The sequence below is a fragment of the Alosa alosa genome, chromosome 14 (assembly GCF_017589495.1).
Source record: "Alosa alosa isolate M-15738 ecotype Scorff River chromosome 14, AALO_Geno_1.1, whole genome shotgun sequence".
Lineage (NCBI taxonomy): Eukaryota > Metazoa > Chordata > Actinopteri > Clupeiformes > Clupeidae > Alosa > Alosa alosa.
In genome coordinates, this window is record NC_063202.1 from 26,318,120 (window position 1) to 26,339,122 (window position 21,003).

The window sequence follows — 21,003 nt, forward strand, 5'->3', positions numbered from 1 at the left end:
ATAGCCTCAGACGCTTATGCTTTGAGCTACAGTTCAAATTATTTCATGCCATGGGGTGCCTACAGGCTAAATTGAAGTAGGCATTATGCTTCTTGCCCTAATTCTAATTAAAATGAGTGATATACGAAGCCAGTGGCAATCATTTGTGTTTTATTCACTACTTGGAAATGAGAACAAGGGATGTAACACAAAGAAGGTTGATCACACATTTGAATATCTGCATTCACAGAGATTTACTCTCATTTTGTAGTCAATTAAGTCTTTCTTTATCAGTGTTTCTATCATGAATGCATAATACATTTAGTTATACTGTAAAGCTCAGTAGTTGAAGATCATATTTAGAGCTGACTGTTGTTATTTAGAGGCCCATTTCACACTAAACCTACACCCTCATTCTGGAAAGGTAATAACATTATCATAGATACTGTACAAATTCAACCCTTCTTTGATTCATTCCTGTGCAGAGGAAATAACAATTAAAAACATAACATAAAAACAGGTTAACTGTGATCTGGGGTTGATAAATGTCCACAAATATTGTCTATAAATATCAAATATGGTGAAAAGAAAGTCAAGAAGGGTCTTCACTTTTTGTCGATATGGCATGTATTGGTAATTATAATGCTTGCTTTATCCAGTAAACTAACAGGTAATGCAGGGATCGAGCACTCTATCACAGAAGCAAAACATCTTTAGCTGCTAATTCATTTTGTGGAATATTATCCATTTGTGCCACAGTGCCAAAATGCATTTCCTTTCATCATCTGTAACATTTTCTTCCATTAAAAAAAATCCCTTCTCTGATGTTTTCCTGGGTATAAGATAAGTTATTTATTCTCAGCCTATTATGTCACTAATGTTTGCTTCATAGTATGGATTGTTGACTATGAGGAAGGCCTACAACGTAGGGAAACCAGTGCTTTCACATGAAATGTACCTATCCATCCATTAGTGTGGCTGTCGAGGGAAAGTAAACAAAGGATGAGAGGGGAGAAGGTTAATATGGTTGGCAGCGTGATAAGAGAAAGCTCCACACTCCAGACCACAATGACGTTTTCAGAGGCGTTTAACAGAATTGTTGTACAATGGTGGATGAACATACAGTATATAAACAATAACATATTAAGCTGACCTGAAAATGGGAATTCCTATAGCTTCCATCTATTGTGATGGATAAAGGAAAATAGAAGGAAATGGGCAGAGAGAAGAGATAGTCTCTACATCCAAGTGATCTGTGTGGAGGGAAGTATAATTGCTCACCATTGACATTCCATCATTTCTTATCTTCTAGCAGCAAACACAGATTGGTTCATGGAATACATGGAATTACCAGGAAATGTGATCCAGGAGATCCTAGTCTTATGCCCTTTCCGCACATTTGTGACCAGACATGTACATCCTGAAACACAGATTCATGAATATTGTATACCCTTACAAGAAACAGACATGATGAAGGATATGCATGCTCCATAGCATTTGTTTTTCTTTGTGTAATGGTCTCTCATACAGATCACATTTCAGCTCACAAATATATAACATTCAAATGCTTGTATAGTCTATAAGAGATAATGATGGGGACGTGGGAATACATCAGTTAATAGTTTCATTAAATAAAATGAGAAAAGTAAAAATGTGAAATATTCAGGAGTCCCATAACAGTAAATTAAATTTGTTCTGGGGTAAAAGCCTGTGGCACTTCCCATTAAAATGCATTATCATTTGTTCTTTTTCTAAATTCAAAACTGAAATTATTTGGTGATGCCAAGTTTAGCTTTTTGGAAAATTTGGAATCAATTATGAGTTATGACAAACTGAATAATACAAACAGACAAAAATATGCAAATTCAAAACAAATCACAGACTCTTTGCTAACAAAGGGTTAAAAAAATGCATTTTACCTGAGACCTTCACAAGCTTTTTTTGTGGACATGGAGATTCCAGAAGAATTAATTTCCGAGAGCCCACATCTCCAGAACCTCTCACTGTGTGTGTACAGTGTTTGGCTTATTCTGTGTGTTGCTTATTTCTACATATGTACATGCTACTAGGTAACATTTAAGGGGAGAAGTCTACACAGATGAACTCTTAAGCAATTTATAACAAATGAATAAAATGATTTCAGTTGTACAACAAACTTACTAGGCCTACTGTGATACTACCCACGTACTGCCAATATTCCATTTTACCTGGAGCTATACAGAAACCTCAACATTTTGTTCTGATAATCTTCCATCTTTAGTAAATGTGTATTAATCCTCAGCAAATATTATGGACTATTTATTTGCACCTGGGCAAGTGTGCAAGCATGTCTACCAATGACTGCAGGGCAGCATAAAAGATACAATTTCCTAAATCACAGGATCACAGGAAATTGGGTGCATTACAAATACTGTATAAGGGTACACAGGAGATCACAATTTAGTCAAATGTGCCCTCAAAATTTGTTCTCTCCCAATGACCACTCTTGGACTTGTAGTTTTTAAAAAGTGAAGCATATCAGGACTCTGATGGCCAGGACACATTGTCTGTCACGTTTGCAGAATGGCTGCGTTGCATTGCTGCTGCAGCACATATCTGCTTGTGTTCACACAAGGAAATCTCTGAAGTGGCCCTGCAGCAGAGCTGCTACTACAGTATCTTTCCAAATAGAGTTTGCTGTTTAGATAATGTGCATAAATCCACTAGAGGGAGAGCAACTTCACAGAAGAGAACTTCTGACGGCAAATTTAATGAAAAGTTGGTAAACCATCCTTCTTACCTAATTTGAGGGTGCTGATTCTGAATATTTTGTTTACCAAGCTCAATTCTGAGTTCTAAGCCACATAATCAGCATTTTAACATAAAATAGCGATTTCATTGCTTATTTTTCCCTAAATTGGGTTGATTTCAAAAGTAATCACTAAAACCAAATATAAGTGTTCTCTAAATACACTAAATACATGTTTGAGCATTAAAGAAACCATACTATAGTTTATTAATGTATTTAATGGGAACATGATTACAGTTTACATGTAATAAACTCGGATATTCTAATCAAAACACAACCATATTTTTATTGCTAACATAGTGAGTCACTCATGTGGTGTTTAATGCATTTCATCACAATAACAAGTTGCACAGATAACCTTCAACTCAGAAAATATTCCACAGTACATATGAACTTAGATAGCGGGAATAAGCTAATGCAGAACTGCATCTACCGTCAGAAACAACCGACAAGTAAAAAACATTTTACTTCTAGTAACACTGGATTTGATATGTGTGCTTGCCTCCTAGTAGAGCTTGATAATGAGCTCTTCTAATATGCCACTGAGCAGCATCACTTGTTTGTGGTAGAGCCTCCGATCCTCAACATCTAGAAAACAGAGTGGCTCTGGCATAGTGTTGTCACAATACCAAAATGATGACTTCGATACAATACCTGCCATAAATAATATTGATACTCGATACTAAAACAATATCAAAATCCTAAAATATCTGGAAAAGAAAGGATGCAGGCCTCCTCCAAGTGTATTGAGTCATTTGTGTTGAATTTGGTACACTTTTGGTCAATTCTGGGTTTTAAACTTCCTACATTATTATTTTTGTAGTCAGTAAAATAGTAGTTTGTGTGTGATTAAGTCCTTTATTGTTTGTTATAGCTCAATTATATTGTGTGGTGTTTTGACAATAAATTACTTTTAAATAGCCAAAGTAGGCTAGATCAAGGTCAGTGTTCAAATTACTGCATGCAAATCACTTAATGCTATGCAGAAGAGCCTAATCTTTAGGCCATCTGATGTAGACTACCCTAGGCCTTCCCGTGTTTATGGGATTTCTTTGACAGTTGCAAAGGGAAAAAAGTGAAGATAGTCTTCTTTGCCCCCAGTGTAATTTAATAAGGATGTTTCAACCACTCAGGGGTGCGTTTCCCGTACAACTACGGAGGTTAGCTTTTTACTAACGTGGTACGATGCATCGTTCAACTAACCAACATGTAAGTTACGACTGTTTCCCAAAACCGTCGTACTTACATAGTACTTTGTTAGTTTGAACCATGTTGGTTTCAACCAACATAGTTCAGACTACAATGGTTGCAGATGTGTTCGGACAATGTCGGGCTCTGTCGGTTAGAGCCGAAAGCATGAAGTCACGTAAAATTAATGAAATTTGACATTGCATGACGTTTCCTGGGCCCAGCAGTTATAATATCAATAGTAATAATAATAATAATAATACTTATTTCAACAATAGGCAGTAATTTCAATAGGCCCTAGACTATGTATGCTTTTAAAAATATATATATATATTAGGCTATTAATAATAATAATAGGCATAACATAATAATGATAATTTTAATAATAACGTCACAGTCTATTGAACGTAGCCTACTAATTAGCCTAATCAGTGAAGCATAAATCGCCAACCGGCCAATATTTTCGTTTGTTGTAGCGTGACAAGGTGGCGTGAAAGGAGAGACCTCTGCATTTCGGATCTTGTAGTTGTAGGTTCGAGCCTAGATAATGATCGTTTAACAATGGTTTTGGAATCTTGGATAGGCTCAAGCACTAAATATTCCTATGATCGTTTAGAACCTGTAGTCCTAGTTTTAACTACTGATTGGAGACCATATGCTTACTAGCCTAGGCTTAGGATAAATGTATATTATGTTCTATGAAAATTGGCATGGTTAGATTAGATTCAACTTTATTGTTATTGTGCAGAGCACAAGTACAAATACAACCAAATACAGTTTGCATCTAACCAGAAGTGCCAAAAAGGCAGAAAAGTGCAATGTGATATAGTATAGACAGGTGCATAGACAGGACAAGACATATAGTGCCGTGTAGACAGTAGTATACAGTTGGTTTGCAGAAGGTGATTTAGAGTAATATAAATGAAATATAAATATGTGCAGTATCTTAGCAGTTACCTTACAGTAAGAGCAGAATAAATATGGATATGTAATATGAACAATGTTGAACAACATGTTGTTGTGTAAGTGCTTTGGGTTTCACTCTTTCACTCTAAAAGCGCTATATAAATTAATACTTGTATGATTGCCCTTCATTTCAATGGGATTTTGTCATGCCTTTATGCAGCATTTTTCCAATGTTGCCCTTGTTATGTGTTTTCATTGTGACACTGAAAACTGAATACTGTTACCACACACAAGTATTTCATGATATTTTAAATGCACAAATACAGTTTTTTTTACCATTACTTTTTATCCATTGTAGTTATGAAGTTGTGTGTTGAATCACAACCAAAAAATGACAGTTCACATAGCACAAATGTTTCAATGCTCAAATGGTTGAAGGATCTGCGCCAGCTGTACCAACACACACACACACACACACAGTGTTACTGTAGGTGCTGCTCATGTTGTTGCCTTCTGCTGCTGAGATAGTAGCAAAGTCTATACTGTTGTTTTCAAATGCATGTCTATATTCCCTGAGTGCACTGACATTTCAAGACCTACTTTATTCCATCAACCCCTATGATAATACAAGCATGTCAACTGCTCCATCTAGGAGCCCAATAGCGAGGCAGAGGCGCTGGGTACAACAACGCCCATAGCGGACCAGCGTTGTTGTGGAGAGGGCCCTGGGCATGTGGAAAGGTGTGTGAGCAAATCCGGCTGGTGGCCTGAAGCTCCATCCTGCAAAGGCGTGCAGTGTAGTTTTGGTGACGTCGCTTCTGCAACATGGCCCTTCAGGATCACATCCCACTGCCGGCTGATGAGGAGCTGTTAGTGGAGGAGGTGGAAGAGGTCATTCCGGTGGCTGCTGCACACCTTCCTGCTGGCCTGGAAGCACACTGGGAATTAGTTGCACATATGTTTGGCCCCTAAACACCCAAACCCCACAATTCCCTGCCACATTCCCTGTTTTTTCCCCTTTTGTTTATGTTTTTTACATTTCTTTTAGTTTGGTGGGGGTGAGGGGGTAAATGTACTTAACTTTCCCACCATCACTTTCTCCCCATGATCCCTCCCACACACACACATGTTCCCTATGAGCCATGACATCAAAATACATACACAGATTGAAAGGTCACAAAGCAAAGGCAACTTACCATTTTTCCGCCTCCCATGACAGGCCTACCCATACCTGGGCCATGAAGGACAAGTTAAATCAGTGAAAATCATGTCACATTTTGACACTGACCACAGCACTCTGCATGCCCACTTAAGTCCCAGAGGTCTTAAAGTTCTCCAAGCAAGAGGCTACTCAACTTCACAGCAGCATTCTGTCATTGTACCAACATAATTCAGCGTAATTCATGTGTTCAAATATCAAGATCATATAATAACTGAGAGTAGCCTAACTTATACACCCGCTAAACATAGCTTGTGATCAGACAAGATACAACACAAACCCCACTCCACAGGCATACTCACCTCACATCCATCGACTCAGTCTTGAACCCCTGACCTCTCTCATGTAAAGCACACACGCTACAGTCTCTGCCACAGCACAGTTACTTCACCACATCATAATGGGCTGTAGAGTCCATATACTGTTAGCTATGTGTATGATTAGCAGATGCTTCATCCAAACACACTAACATACGACTACAATGTAACGTTATCCTTTTATAACAATTACAATGCTAGCCTCACATAACAATACCGTTGGCATTCAAAAGCTTTATCACTAGATTACTTAACTTAACGGGTGTTCGAAAGAATCTGTGCTGACACATTAGCATTAGGCTACATGTAAATTCACGAATAATAACAACACAGATGATTGCGGTCACCATAGCACTTCACCACAGGCCGCTCTGTTGTGGGCTAACTCCACAACACTTCACTTTCCACTGTACCACATAACGTTGTCCAGTAATGTGCAATTGTAGCTTCCAGCAATGCTATGGTATGGTATGGTATCCCACAGCAATGTTATGGGATCGTTTAATGGCTACCTCTCATCCATCTGTCCTCTGCGTGTTCCGTCATCAGGGTTACGTCGTCTACTATGGTTCTTACCATAGACATAATATACATAGACGCCGCATGGACCGCTGTTCCCTACTAGCGCTGACGAGATTTGGAGCCGCCATCTTGGACCGGTCATCCACTCCACTCAGTGTAATCTGTTTGGCCGGTGCAATGAGCTGTCAGCACACTTAATTAATCATATCTCACTGAATACCGAACAGATTTTCACGCGGTTTTTTTTGCTGCAAAGGTCATACATGTAGCTATGATACAGGCCACATTGTTCGAAAATACAAAATACAACCAATAGTACGGTAATGTTAAATCTTACTTGTGAAAAGTAAATCCCCCCGAGTATGGTCCGCCGATTTGAGCAGGAACATGCTGCACAGTGCTGTCATCTTGTGTTTTCTGCTGCAACGCAATGAGGAGTATGACAGGTCCAAGATGGCGGCCGCATTTCTTGTTTCCAGCAGCCAATGCGGCGTCTATGTATATTATGTCTATGGTTCTTACTACATACTACAGGTCGAGAGGTGTAGCTGTAACTACACAACTTTACGATAGTGGTTGCGAACGTTAGTTGCTACTATGGTTTTGGGAAACACTGACGCAGTGTCACGATGCATCGTACTATGTAAGTTCCACCACCATAGTTCACACTATCGTTTTGGGGAACAGTTGTGTCGTACTTACATAGTTGCAACCATGTTAGTTGCTACCCTAGTTAGCAACGATGCTTTTGGGAAACGCACTCCTGGTCATCATCAGATAGGCCTACACCATTATCTGTTGCATTATCTATGTGCATTCCTACATTAGGTCTATTTCTTTGATAGTTAACATCATTTGCTCCCACATAACAAATACCAAATAACAATACAAAAGTTTCTTACAAACTTTCCTGCATACTTCTTAAATGTGCTGCAGTCAGATGGGTGTCCTAAAGACATAACTAGATCTTGAGAATCTATTACCAATGTTGAATGAGCAGTTTTTGCAGTGATCACTACTGGACATTCCACATTGCTAGACAACACTTGAGTGAGTATAGACTTATTTCCACTTCACAAATAACCATCGCTATCTGCAATAGCTACAGTACAGGGAAATTAATCAGTTCATAGCTAAGGATTTGTCCTAGGTCCACTTCCCTTTCAGCATCATATGCAGTAATGATGCACTGGAGAACGTTTCTTTTTGTTGCACTTTATGCTATGGATATGGATATAAAGGATATCTCGTCTAAATTGTTTTGGTGTTTCCAGCTAAAACAGCTATTCCCCAACAGATTAACATCCAGCTTGACTCAACTTCACTGACCCCAACTAGATCGGCACGTAACTTGGGCATTGTAATTGATGACCGACTTAACTTCTCTGAGCATGTAGCTTCTATTGCAAAATCATGTCAGTTTATGCTTTACAACATTAGGAAGATCAGACCTTATCTGACACAAGATTCCACATAACTTCTTATTTAAACCATAGTCATCTCCAAGCTGGACTATTGTAATTCACTATTAGTTGGCTTACTTGCTTGTGTAATAAGATCATTACAGCTGATTCAGAATGCTGGAGCATGCCTGGTCTTCAATCAGCCAAAGAGGACACATGTAACTCCTCTCCTAGTTACTCTCCATTGGCTCCCTACAGTAGCCAAAATTAAATTTAAATCTCTCACTTTGGCCTATAGGACACTGACTGGATCTGCTCCTAGTTATTTTAATTCAATAATCAAGGCATACATCCCCAACCGCCCACTGCGGTCTTTTGATGAGTTTGATGAGTCTGATATGTCGACCAGTCATAAACACTAGGTCTAATTCAAGACAGTGGTTCCATGTTGGTGGAATGAGTTGCCCAGTGGTCTCCGTTCCTTTTAGTTTTGGGTTGTTTAAGAGGGGTCTAAAGACATTCCTGTTCAACATGCACTTAATTCTTTAAGTGCTTCTTATGCATTATGGTTTCTATAATAATGTTTTATTTCCATTAGGCTGTTGATTAATCAGACATTATTGTTTATTATTGATATTCTCCTTAATATAGTCTTACCATGTCATTGTTTTTTATATTATTGATTGAATGGACATTATTGTTTATTATTGTTTTTCCCCTCATTTTCATTGCTTATTTTATTAGGCTATTGATTGAATTGACATTGTTGTTTATTATTGCTATCCTCCTTATTATAGTTTGACCAACATTCTAATCTGTTCCCTGTTATATTTTAAATATTATGTTGTTTTTGTATTTGTGTGTCGCTTTGGACAAAGGCATCTGCAAAATCCCATAACCATACATTTTTTGCAAATAATGCAATCTCCATAACACTCTTCACCACTCCTCAAACATGCACAGCACACTCTTCCATTTTTCGGCATGGCTGGAATTTGAATGATAGGAAAGAGCACCAGTGAGATGTTTTAACTAGGCAAGCACAGTCGCCTTTACAGTAAAAAAAAAATACAGTGTAAATCCTCTGTAAAGACTGACAACTGTTCATAATAGTTAGTAACAAAGTACTTTCTACAGAAAAATGAGCAGTCACCTACTATTCTATCAATTTATTATCAAGGAATCTATTTTGTTTCTAAACGTCATACTGAATTTTAGCTATTATTTCAATTTATATTTTAGTTTAGCTTATTTTCATTTGCTTCTTGAGGGTCATTGGGGTAATTCCTGTCCTGTCCTACAACATATCTGATACATAAAGAGTATATTAATGCCTTATTTTTTGCAATTCCTATGATATCTGATGGCAAAACCAAAAAGTATGTGAATTATGCTAATTAGCAAGCTTAAAACTCAAAATTGAGCTTGGTAAACAAAATATTTGAATTCAGCACCCTCAAATTGTGTGAAATAGCCCCTTTACCGACTTTTTCTCAAATTTGCCAACAGGACTTTTTCTGAACGTTTGTTAGCTATCTGCTCTCCCTCTACACAATGAGCAACATTAATGAGCTGAAATGTAGACCAGAAAGCTGACTAGTTGTTACCAGAAAGCAGTCACAATATTTTGTTTACTCTCACTTGCCATATAGAGAGTGAAAGCACAGAAAACTAGGCTTACTGTCTTTCACCTCGTTAACGTATCAACAGAATGTAATAATTGCCTTCATTTGGTTTCTGCTACTTTACAGACAATTAGCCTTCTGTACCTTATCGTGTCTGTGTGAGCTGAAGTGAAGACCCAGCTAACACGTCCACATGGGCTTTATTGGGTTAGATGGGCTTCAACTGGACATGGGCTCAGAGTGCTTTTTAGTGGGTTGATGCTGGGTTGCTGACTTGTATCTTATGTTATGCTTTGAGATTAACCAGCAGTTGTTCCATGTCACACGCACAATAAATCCTTCTGAATACTGTGCTACATATTCAGAATGCTCATTTCAAGACTTCACCTTGTAATCTTTAATCTCAAAATGATTTTAAGATTATTATCATGTTACAATACTAATTACATCTGAATACCTACTCTCAATATCAACCCTCAATTCATGCCTCCATCTGGGCATTCCTGTAGGCCCTAGATGGGTGAAACCTAATAACACTTAATATTTTAGAAAAGTTGTAGAATACCAAGGCACTCATCTTCTTTGTAGTTAAAATGCCTTTATTTTAATGGGCACAACATAATTAAAACACTTCGAGTTTCGGCATGAAGCCTTCGTCAGGAACTAATTATGTTGTGCCCATTAAAATAAAGGCATTTTAACTACAAAAAATCTTGATCTTCAAAGAAATTTTCAAACAATTAAAAAGGTGTGATTTATCACATGAAAACAATGACAAGGCATTGTTCAGTAAAACATGAGCAGACAACCACTTTGATTGATGTGATGATGATCATAAAGGAATCTGGCAGCTCTCTCTAGACCCAGCTTTTCTGACTGTTTTGCTCGGCCCACCCCAAAGGTTTAGTATTGAGCAGGGCATTATTAGTGGGAGCTCAACATTTCTCACCTTATCGGAAAAGTGAGGGCTTCTTGCTGAGAGATTAGCCACACATCAAATAAATGAGATCCCCACCCAAGAGGACTTCTCTTTTCATTAGTGTGAGGTCTAGATTCTATATCGCAAACACACACACACGCGCACACACACACACACTGGCCAAAACAAATTCAGCCTCATTGGTTCAGCAGCACAGGTGTGGTTCACCTTCTCACAGTAATCAGTCAGCATGGGAAGTCAGAAAAGCAGTTAATGTGAGAGTGTAGTACAAGTTTGCAGTATATTTCGTAACATCCACTCATTCACTAGTCACTACATAATTCACTACAGTATATGAATTATACTGATTGCACTATAGTGCACTACTTTATGTACACTGTAAAAAATAATAAGTAATGGTTACTTGAAAAAAGGGTGGAAACTCGTTGCCTTAAATAAGTTAAGTAAACAAAACTTTTCTCTTTCAAGTTATGTTTACTTGATGTCTACAAGTAATGCTTACTTAGAAGAAGTTATCCTTACTTAAGACTTTAAAGTTCTGGTTACTTACTTCCAACTAGTAAAGTTTACTTCATGCCCTCAAGTAAAGCTTACTTGAAACAAAGTTGTATTTACTACTGTTAAATGAGTTACCCTTACTTTGAGTTGTAAAGGGTACTTTATGTTGGTTAGTAAAGTTTACTTGCAGAATATACACAAATAGTTGGCACTATTAGATTAGATAACTTTATTGTCATTTTGCAGAGTACAAGTACAAAGACAACAAAATGCAGTTTGCATCTAACTAGAAGTGCAAAAAGCAGAAAAATGCAATGTGATATACAAAGACAGGTGGTGCATAGACAGGATAGGAAATATGCGTGTAAACAGTAGTATACAGTTGGTTTACAGAAGGTGGTTTAGAGTAATATAAATTAGGTATAAATATGTGCAGTGTATTAGCAGAATAAATATGGATATATTTGGTATGAACCATATAGACATATATGTACAGTATACAGCTATGTGCAGTGTGGTAACAGTACTGTAGTGCAGAAACAGTAACATTATAACAGTAGTAAGAATATGTGTATGTGCAGGATGAATAGTATGAAGAGCAGTAGAAAATGGAATGGCTATATGTGTAATTACAGTATGTACATTTGTAAATAAATAGAACACTATGGGTGGGATAGGGTAGTGCAATTGTCCACGGGGGGTGGGTGTCCCCCGTCAAGGTTTCCGTGGTCATGGTGGACACCTCAACAGGCACAGGCAAGGGGGCATCGGGCGGGGGCTTAGTTGGTTGGTTGTCACCGGGATGCACAGCTAGAGTTCAGTAGGGTGACAGCCGCAGGGAAGGAGCTTCCTCTGAACCTGCTGGTTTGGGTGCAGAGAGACCTGTAACGCCTCCCAGAGGGGAGTGGGGTGAACAGTCTGTGGTTGAGGTGAGAACAGTCTTTGATGATGCTGCGCGCCTTACGCAAGCATCACTTGCCCTGGATGGCCTTGATGGTGGGGAGTGAGGAACCAGTGATGCGTTGGCCAGTTTTCACCACCCTCTGCAGTTTTTTTCGGTCGTATTCTGGTGTAACCTCCATGTTTCAATCAGTAGTGTTTGAGCAACTGACCTCTGACTTCACATCCAAACAAGCACAACTTACATGTCCAGTTCATTGCTCTGCATTTTCAGTTTTCCAACTGCAAAAAGAAAAAGAGGGCAAAATTATTATCAATATGCATCTATTGGCCATGTTTAACTAAAACAGCTGATTAAGTTTATCACATTAAATGTTAATTTAAATTATTTCTCCAGAGACCTAATTAATACTGTTAAGCTAAAAATATTATGATTTGGCAACTTAATTTTCTCTATTGCTTCAGGCCTAGTACATTTATCACAATAGAATTTAAAATGTCAATCATACGTTGGAATTATATGATGCCATTTTGCACCTCAATAACGCACATTCGCTCAAATTCCACACACTGCAACCTAAGTCCTCTTGCTAAATCACAACGAAGATTTTAGATAAAAGACCATGGCTTTCTCAGTCAGTAAGGTTATGAGTCCAATTATCCTAATTGTTTTATCAATACAGTAGGAATATCGACGTAAACCATACACAGTTTAATCTTTACACGTTTTGAATCAACTTAGCATGCTAGCAAGCATTTCTCATGAGAAATGGCTAACGTTAGAACTAAACTTCATTAAGAGAGCTCATGAAGACAACTGCTATTGGCAAATTTATACAGCCTAGTTTTAGACCCCAGGCGCCACCACTTCCTCATAACTTCGATAACAAAAAATATCAAAGGGCTTGAATACCTAGAATATTTGTTTTCTGCTCAGCATGGTCTGAGGCAGTGTTAACAAAGATCTTTGGTGTTAACTCGCATAGCTGCTATCAGTTAGCTGCAAACTGTTAGCAGCTAAGCGATATATCGACCACTTAGCAAGTTGAACTTAACATTACCCCAGTTGTTAATGAAACCGAATGTACAGTTTTGCACAAATGCTGTTAGTTCAACCTATACTGTAAACATCTGACACATTAATACATACTGTAAACTTACCGGACAGAGCAAGTCACTGGTGAAGCTGTTACACTCCCATCCCAAAAGTCAGCCACACCGTAACACTGCCGACCGTTGGCTGTGGAATCCAGAATGCTCCCTCTGCAACTGTGCAATGGCGCTGTGCACTGCGTGAGTCCAGTTTACTCAGGTCTGAGTTGTGAAGCTTACCGTGTATCTCAAGTTTTAGACCCCATTGTTGCAAGTTCGGCACATTACTAATGTTACTCTAGTAAGAACACTAGGTCAGCCTATAGTAAGTAAAGTATACTTGTGTTACTGCAGTAAGATGTAGTGTTATTTTTTACAGTGTAGTGAGGAGTGGATGTTCCAAATGCGGCCCACGGTTTGTTGACTTAAACCGAGGTTTCTAGCCAAGTGCCTGTCCGTTGGCACACTGTCTGTCGACGGGAACGCCATAACCATTTATATTCGCGCGTGGTGGTCGCGACACTAGTTGCAATATTCTCCTGAATTGGCATTGGCCTCGATGGCAGTAAAAACTACCCTCTGTGATGATACTTCAGACTTTGGTTGCTGCTATTCACAACTGCCATCATTACCATCTAGTTTCCAAGGTGTGTGCAGCTAGATAGATAGATACTTTATTCATACCGAGGGAAATTTTAGCAAGTAAGCTAGCTGGCTGGTGCTGAGAAATGAGTTTGTGTAATTTCCTGAAGTGGAAAGAGATTTTTCAGGTCTTAGATATCCTTTGGTTGAACTTATTGCTGAATTATTGGCATGTCCATGGGTCCTAGGTCTTTCATCTTAATTCCCTCTCTCTGGTAGCTTCATTAACTTATCCAGCAAACTATTTAAAAATGAACGAACTCTCGCTGGTAACCTAGCCAGGTTAATTTCCCTCTCTTCTCAAACTGACTATTCAAACATGTTTATTTAAGATGTGGGCTAGGCTATATGAAATGCCTGAATGTGGTTGATGTCTGTATTGAGGCACGCATGCTCCCTGATCTTGGCTTCAAGCTCATCCTGCTTGTCGCGCGCATGTGAAAAAAAATCTCCTGTGCACGACCTGCCTGCGCGAGGCTGAAATATACTTGGAAATTTCTGCGATTTTTGACGTCAAAATTACGGAAATTGTCGCGCTACCGGTCGGGTGCGTCGAGTATGTAGTACGCTTTACACTCCCCATTTAGCATGTACAAGCTTTATAAGGCAGATGGAACAGAGTGCCATCTTTCCAAACTAACTCCTCAAGGGGCTCTGGACCTGGTCAGACATTTCAGCCAAACAGTCCTGACTCCTGAGCCCCGTTACTCTACTCAAGAAGGACTCTGGATGCTTATAAATTTTGCGCTGTTGTCTGTAAATCACTGATGTATAAAGTTCTTATGAAGGCCATTCATGTCCCTTTGCCTGCCTACATCCCTACAGACATTTAATTGCATCAGAAAGTAACAAGGACATATTTCAGAAGTTGGACAGTCAGACATGCATTTCTTGCTCTTGGGAAATGCTGTGGTATTGCTTGAAAACAGTTATTGCACCTGATATGAGCCCTAGAAAACTATTGTTGACAGGATGGAAGAACTGTTGATTAAATGTAACACAATACCAGATATATCTGTGGCTATATTTGCCTTTGAATAGGTGTAGCTCATGATACATTGGGATGAATATAGTGAAATGATGGTATTATTTATAATTATGGTAATATATCAGACAGATATTTGCAGAAACTTGCAGACTAATACATTTGCACATGGAAGCAGCTTAAATTGATGACTGCATGATGTCTCATGGACATGTGCTTGAAAATCAATGGATGTTTTCTACAGACACCTTGACAAGCACCAGTATCCATGTCACAGTTCTGCTGAGCTTGCCATGAGAAAGTGATTTTGGGGGGAGGGAGGAGTAATTATCCACCTCACTAGTCCAGGGTGGAAAACATTCTCTCCCATGGGAAGAGTTGTCCTGCACAGTGGCATATTTCTCTCACTGTGAAAGGTCAGCACATTCCCCCATTCAGAGTTTCTTTCTCAAATATTCTCTCTCTCTCTCTCTCTCTCTCTCTCTCTTGCTCTCTCTCTCTCACACACACACACACTCTATCTCTCGTTGAGGCTTCTTTGTTCTCACTTTGCAGTATGTTACATTAAAATAGTAATTGAACCATGTGTCTTATGACTATGTCTTATGTAATCATCTTTGTTGTCTTACTAATTTTCCTCTTATGCTCTCCCGCAGCTGTTTCGTTCCATAAGTATGATGTACAGTTGCATTTTCCCCTTCACACGACACACAACAAGCTGAGAGTCGCATTGTAGCCCACTGGAGGCAGACAGACCACTCACAACCTCTTAAAGTACGCCACCCACGCACAGTAGCAAGTTAACTTTGCTCAAAACATTGCACATCATATATGGACCTCGACAATTCATTTTCATGCATTTGAAATGCCAGCTGGTCTGCACTGCATCTCATCATAGAGATGTTGCCTGCATATATATAAACAAACATGCCAAATATGATGTCTGGACAAAGAGATAAACTGTAGGAATGAGGAGTATCTCAGCATAGCTCTTTGAAAGTTTTACATAAATAATGTGACTTTGACTTATCTAAGAGCAGCCCATGTCAAAGTAAACTCATGTATCGGAACGTCATATATTACCAACCCGTATGTCCAACCTCTTATGTGTATGTGTCACTTAATATTCATTTCTATACCGCAAGTACCCACACCATAAGTGTATCTAAATTAGCTATGGACCAAAAATTAAATTTTACCGTGACTCGAAGAGCTGTAAACAGCACTAAACTCCGAGCGTGGTACACAAAATCAAATATTTCAGGCAGTAAAAGCCCTGGTAAGAACCAAACTAGATTTTGTTCAAATCTGCACACCTATGGTAGCCCGGTTGAAACCAGACCCTCCTCAGTCGTAACTGAGAGTGGGTCTGGGGAAGGTGCGTTCACAGCCCATTTCTAAAGGGCGTTCCCAAATGGACACCTCGGACGCAATAGGAGAGGCCAAAAACCACGAAAGAGACAGAGTGACGGAAACACTGTCTGGTTGTAGGGAGAAGCAGGAAGAATTAACCACTTTTTAATTAAACCAGAGCCCGTCACGTAGGCTAATTTACAAAGACATCGTGCCACACTGAAAGCTAATATTTTGTCACTATCAATTTACATCTGCCCTCTGTCAAACACGATTGCATTTTCAGCTCTGAACAAAACCGTTCACGTTCAAACGAGCATTTTATTTCATTCGTCCTTTCTGGCTGACCGGGACATATAAAGCAGGAATGGGGGACGAGAGACTGAAACGAAAAGCAATTATGCCGGAATTGTTTCAAGGCAAACACTGAAGTGTAGCATTTGAGTTATGCTCGCATAGCACACCAATTCAAAAGTAGCCAATGTGTTTGTGTCTAACTCCCTGTCTTAAACCAACGTGATAGCAGCTTCAAACAAGTAGGGGTGTGACTTTCGAAACCGACGTCTCGAATCAGTGTCGAGGCTTCGAAGCACAAGTGTTTCGAAACTGCTTCGAAACGTGGTTCAAAACAGCTATGTCATGTGACCACTGCTTCGAAACATCGTTCAAAATCCCCATGTCATGTGACCAAAGTTAAGTGAACCTTCGGTGCATTTCACCGGTGTCGGCAGGCGTGCCCGCGCGTTCAATTAACAGTGTAGCTTTCTCCTAAACAATAACCATGATGGTGTAGTGGTTAGTGAGGGTGTTTTTTGCACGGTAGCCCAGGCTGCTCAAATGTGGTTCGATCCCCGTTTGATTTGTAAGGTATTGTTTCAGATCGTAGGCCTATCTGTTTTCTTACTTCACCATTAACCACACAGTTTCAACTAAACTCTCAGAATGGCCAAAAATCGAGAGTTTTTATAAGAAGAAAGTGATTTAGAGAACACATAGTGGCAGCAATAAGATTCTCTTTATTGTGACTTCATGTGGTCTCCCATCCAGTAAATGACCACGGGCATGCTGCTTAGCTTTTGACAAAGACTGAACACGGGTAACACAGCGAGCGACGAACTTTAAAGACTATATCTCCAATACGAAGCATTTGACAGATTTGTTTCACCCTAAACAGCTCTGAGGTGTCGGAATTGTTTCAAAGCTTCGGAACAATTCGGCACGATTGCTTCGAACATTTCAGTGTTTCATAAAGCCTCGCTTTGCCCATCCCTACAAACAAGCGGCAGCAGCCATCGTTGATATTTTTTTTTAAAACCCCGGCTTCTTTAACAGGGTGCGCTATCGTCATCGTGTAAAGCCCGCCTCAAGGGTTCTGATTGGTGCCTAGATCTAGGAAAATTGGAAATGGGCTAGCATTGACCTCTGAAGTTCGCCTACAAAAAAGCTGCCATCTTTGACATCCGGTATCTGGCGTTTTTCCTATGGGAAAATAACATGGGGATTTTGAATTATCGCACCTGTTAAACTCTCGTGGGGATGAAAAAGTCTGAAATGCAGACGTTTTCCTGAACACACTTTTGTCCTCTGCCTTCGAGTGGATACTGTGATCTCCGGTAAGTGAAGGCAGCACACTTTTGCTACCCCAGAGCTAACTTGCAATGCAACTTGCCATAGGTAGTTAGCTTCAATTAACAACCGGATCTCCTTATATGGGCAAAGATGGCCGTTTTGGTTCTTTTTTGTAGGCGAACTTCAGAGGTCTATGGGTTCTAGGCCAGAAGGACTTTCAGAGTGAATCTCGAATTTGCCGGAAGTTTGCCGTCTGGGTTTTTCCCAGGCTACACCTATGGCTATGGATGTTGATTGTATGTTTGTAGGTTCCTTTATCAAATGTTATTTTGAAGTATTAAAAAACATCGTTGTTTTAGAATTTTCGAACGAAATGGTTGGTAATTAGTACGTTTACGATATCTGTTTATAAACATCCTGAGGTATCAGTATTAACTAATGAATTGGTTAGGTGATCTATGCTGAAGCGTGGACATTTACATACAAACACAGACAGCAGCTGCTAATACTGTAGGTTCAGGTTTAGGTGAAGCCATTCAAATAGGTCACGTTCTTTGAAAACCCAATATGTGAGCTTTCAAGCTCAACCAACGTGTGGATTCAAGACATTTAATTTTGAAATGACAAGGAGGGCAAGAGTGGCAAGTCTAACAATATGTGGGCCTTGAAATCAGTCTGTGCCTCAAAACCCGAATGCGTTTTACCCAGAGATGGAAGATGGAATGATATTCCAGGCTTTCTGTGACCTCTCCACCCTATCTCAGTTGGGTGCTGGTGGCATTTGTTTTACGTGACAGGGCACCTTTATCACAGCCCAATGGACTGAGGAGAGACAGGCACTAGGACGCCGCTCAGCGCTCCAAGCACTTGCTGCAGGACAAGTCTGCACAGATGCCTGGCTCATCACAGCCATCATCAACCAATCATTTTTATCACTGTCCTCCGTGTTTGTAGAACAGGCTTACATCCTGTTATGCTTTCAGCATTAACAACCTTTGCCATTTCTCCAGTGTTCAAAATTGTATGGAAAAATAAATGTAATGCTCTCTCTACACTCTTATTCCAGTCCTCTGTTTTGCTGTTTTTTTATGTTATGCTGATCAAAAACATCCTTCACAAATGAGACATGCAGGACTCTATCTCTACCCAGGGCTTCCCATTTTCTCATGACTTTGATCTCTTATGAACGTATGGTATCTGCTTGTGTCTCCTATTTGCATTTCTTCCTTTTATCATTTCTTATTTTTCAAGTGCCATCTTATGCTTATCCATCCTCTGCTTACTTGCTTCTTTCTTTGTGTGTGCAGCGAGAGTGGACTGGCTCCTCAATACTGGTCTGCTTGTCACTGCTGAATGATGGCACACCTCCTGTCATTACAACACATTCTAATGCAGAATTATCAGCTCTGTCAGTGTCACCTAGGTCTGCCATGAATAAAATGAAAAAACAAAACAAACAAAAAAAAACAAACAGGGACTATTGTGGGTCATTACCTCGAATGTAATTCTGGGAGCACGTTGTTGATGAAGTGACAGAAAAAGTACTGCTTACAATTAGCTCTGCATACTCAAGTTCCTTTGTGTTTCTGAGAATATGGCGTAAAGTATAATTGGTTATAATGTGAGTGGCTCTATAAACATGTTATGCTAATGGCTCTTTTACCCGCGAGGTCAATCAATCAGTTACCAATATTATTGGGACTCTGTTGGGCCGCTGTGGGGACCAAACTTATCACAATATACACATTGGAATTTGGAGAAATAAAGCACAACCTTCTGTGTATGGATTCACACAGAACTGCTTGAGTCATTCTGAACTTGGTGTAAACAGCAAGAGTAACACACTTGCACACGTATCTTCACGACCCATATAGTAACATTATGGGTGCAGGTATGTAATAATATCATCATATATATTTTGTTATCAATGACAAATGACAAGTTGTTTTTTTTACTATACAGTACAGTATGTAGCAAGAATCCTTTCAATTGCATTTGATGAATGAGGCTTTCATGCTATAATAATATGTTTTGGCACATCTGCAGAATATAATATGCATAGTCTTCCTCAAAATAATGATTTATTCATAGAACATCTCACACTCACTGTTTTATCATTCTATCAGTGCTACAACAAAGTGACACATGTGATACATATTGTGTCTTGCAGTGTCATTTGCAGGTGGTTCAGAGATCGTCTATCTGCTGCAGAAAAGATGGGAAGTTTGAAATAGAATTTGTCAAAATTCAATAGAGTTGTAGCAAAGAATTGATGTAGTGGATTTCATTAATTGTTTAGCATGATTCTAAGTTCCAGGCATCACTCCATGCTGTGTTACTATGGTACCTTAGTGGAAGCCAGTAAAGCTCAAAATAGAAACAAAAGCAAACACATGAAGAATGAAAGGGTTTGCATTTCCTCAAGTCCACTGACTTATAACGCAGTTGATCACAATGTAATTAAAATATCAAAGAATATGGCCAATAACAACCTCTTAATCTGATTGCAAAGAGAACTTTGTGTTCTTGTATCATTATTTTGTAAGGTATGATACTGATAAGCAATGCTATTGCTAAACACTAGTCTCTCCCACTGAAGATGGAGGTGTTTTGACCAATGGCTTGTCTGGTGTGTGTTGTCACAAAATGATTCATATGGCCTATGCTCCTTTCTTGTCAAGCTTGATTTATACTGGTACCTGTAGGAAATAGGTTTACAATAGGTGAATACTTTACGGTGATGTATAGCACCTCTTGGAAGTCACCTGTGGAGACAGATTGATGATTACTTTAGTATGGAAATATAGATGACCAAAACAAAACTAAACAAAACTAAGAGAAAAAAAATGATACATTGTAAATTGCCATAACACATAGAGATCTCCACATCTCAGTCATCTGTAAGGACTGCTCCCCATCTTGTTGGTTATATACAGTACATTGCTGCTTTCATATAGTGTTTTGTTAATAGGATATGTAGGCTTGTGAAATGAAGCCTTCAACTCTAATAATTAAAACTTGATTTAATTAGTTTTCTGGAATGTCAATAGCATCAAATTAATTAGAGGTCATTGGGC